Here is a 2,207-nt window from a genome sequence, read left to right as displayed (position 1 = left end):
ACCTTGAAGGTAACGTAGGATACGTTTGACAAGAAGTAAATGCTTATCAGTTGGGTTTTGCATGAATTGGCAAACTTTATTAACTGAAAATGCAAGTTCTAGACGTGTAATCAATAAATATTGTAGTCCACCAACAAGGCTTCTGTAGATAGTGGGATTGTCAAGAGGAGTGCCACATGATGGGTTTAATTCAGTAGATGTAGTAAAAGGAGTACTTACTGGCTTTGCACCCTTCATATCAGCACGCTCCAACAAGTCTTCAATGTAGCGTCGTTGTGAAAGGAATAAACCGGCAGGAGTGCGTGTTGCTTCAACTCCAAGAATGAACGAAAAACACATGTCAAGACATGATTTGTCCCTCATGCCCCCATCATAAAACGCCCCCATCAAAAATTTACTCGTGAATAGCAGGTTGGCTCATACAACGAGTCAGTAATAGTTGAATATTTTGATGCTAACAATACCTTTTTCTGTATAATACCATCTTTTCCTCTAGTTATCATAGGGTGCTCATTTTTTACTACCGCTGTCGGAAAGGAAACGATGGAAGGATTAGGATTAGGGACAGTTGGTAACTGGGTTCTAGGTGCAGTAGGAATGGTAGGGAGAAGAGAACAAAGAGACTCAGATGTGGGTAAGGCGAAAGGGATTGGAGTAGTTGGAAAAGTACGGGAGGTAGTAGAATTTGATGGAGATGAGATCTGGTGGAGTGGCGTCTACTGATTTGCTAGAACTAGAAGTTGAAGATGGTGTGGACGGGAATGTTTCTAGGCTAGAGCTGGGGTTGCTAACAGATGGAGATGTAGAGAGGTCAGCGGAAGTATGTGATGGTGATGAAATGGGTATAACAGGTGCAAACGAAGGATAAGAGATTACCTGTGGAGGAGATGGCAGAGATGGTAGTACTGTGGGTGTACCTGCAAAACGGAAAACAGACTCATCGAAAATAACATGTCGTGACCAGTAAACTCGTCTCGTCGGAATATGAAAACACTTATAACCTCAAGAATTCTAGGTTTCGATGTTTTATTGTCTCACAAAATTGTGTAGACTTGACTGTATTCTTTTAGTATTTATATGATTTACATAAGAAGGATTCAAAACCTAGTTAAACAAATTGTACGCTAATGCTGGAAATCTAAAATATTTGTTACAACAGATTACATCTTCTTATACACCGGAGGACTTGGACTACAACAGACTTCTTCTATTCACCAGGCTTGATCTTTGTATGTGTTGTGACCACACAACACATATATGACATATATATATATATGTCCAATACCCCCTCAAGTTGGAGCAGGAGTTAAGTCAGGACGAAGGCCCAACTTGCTAGAAAGACGTCGAAAATGATCCACTCCCAGTGGCTTGGTAAAAAGATCAGCTAATTGATCAGTTGATGGAAAATGAGTAGGTTTGATGAGACCGGATAAGATTTTCTCACGAACGAAATAACAATCAATTTCGACATGTTTAGTTCGTTCATGAAATACTGGGTTCTCAGAGATATGAATAGCAGCTTGATTATCGCAGTGAACTGGAATAGGTTTCGGAATAGAAATACGAAGATCTTGAAAAAGATAATGTAACCATTGCAATTCAGAAATAAGTCTTGCAAGGGCACGATATTCTGCTTCAGCAGAAGAGAGTGATATAGTTTGTTGTTTCTTGGATTTCCAAGAAATGGGACTATCGCCTAGCATTGTAAAATAGATTGTCGTTGATCGACGAGTTGTAGGGCACCCTGCCCAGTCAGAATCAGTGTTTCCAGCAAGAGACAAAAGAGCTAGTGGCAGAAAGAAAAATGCCATTGCTAACAGTACCTTTGAGGTAACGAACTACACGATGAGAAGTGTCCAAATGATTAGAACACGGTGGCTGCATGAATTGACTCAAGTAGTTTACTGAATAAGTTATATCAGGACGAGTTACCTGAAGATAAAGTAATCGACCAATGAGACGGCGATATATACTTGGGTCTGGCAGTGGAGTACCAGAACTGGGAAGAAGCTTAAGATTTTGTTCCATGGGAGAAGGAGCAATCTTAGCACCTAAGAGTCCAGAATCTTTCACAATATCAAGAATGTATTTACGTTGACAAAGAAAAATACCTTTTGGAGATCGAGAAACTTCAATACCAAGAAAGTATTGTAAACGACCAAGATTTTTAAGTGAAAACTAAGATCAAGGTTATCTTTGAGCGCTTG

This window comes from Papaver somniferum, unplaced genomic scaffold (assembly GCF_003573695.1).
Source record: "Papaver somniferum cultivar HN1 unplaced genomic scaffold, ASM357369v1 unplaced-scaffold_3, whole genome shotgun sequence".
Taxonomy (NCBI): Eukaryota; Viridiplantae; Streptophyta; class Magnoliopsida; order Ranunculales; family Papaveraceae; genus Papaver; species Papaver somniferum.
Note: the sequence above shows the minus strand (reverse complement) of the source record.